This window comes from Sinocyclocheilus anshuiensis, unplaced genomic scaffold (genome assembly GCF_001515605.1).
Source record: "Sinocyclocheilus anshuiensis isolate Anshui unplaced genomic scaffold, SAMN03320099.WGS_v1.1 scaffold1312, whole genome shotgun sequence".
In the NCBI taxonomy this organism is placed as follows: Eukaryota; Metazoa; Chordata; class Actinopteri; order Cypriniformes; family Cyprinidae; genus Sinocyclocheilus; species Sinocyclocheilus anshuiensis.
In genome coordinates, this window is record NW_015544237.1 from 50,140 (window position 1) to 50,449 (window position 310).

The 310-nt window shown below is 39.4% G+C and overlaps 1 protein-coding gene across 1 annotated transcript in view; it reads left to right on the forward strand.

Moving 5' to 3' along the window:
• The window catches only part of LOC107697569 (polyadenylate-binding protein 1-like), a 24,157-nt gene that overhangs the window by 16,266 nt on the left and 7,581 nt on the right, over positions 1–310 (forward strand). The window lies entirely within an intron of this gene.

Below are 310 nucleotides of genomic sequence, written 5' to 3' on the forward strand. Positions count from 1 at the left end.
GTCCCGAAAATAACAGTAAAATAAGTACAAAAATGCATTACATTTCTGGGGTTATATTAATGTATCACTAAAGGGAACTGTCTTGAGAAAAGTTTCGATGGCAATGGCATTTTCTTTTCCGTATAAAGCGCAGCTCTGCTTTGTTTACTGCAGTAACCATGGAAACACTGTATCATTGCTGTTCACAAGCGCAGCTCGGCTTTGTTTACAGCGGTAACCAAGGAAACACTGTATCATTGCTGTTCATAAGTGCAGCTCTGCTTTGTTTAAAGCGGTAACCAAGGAACACTGTATCATTGCTGTTCATAAG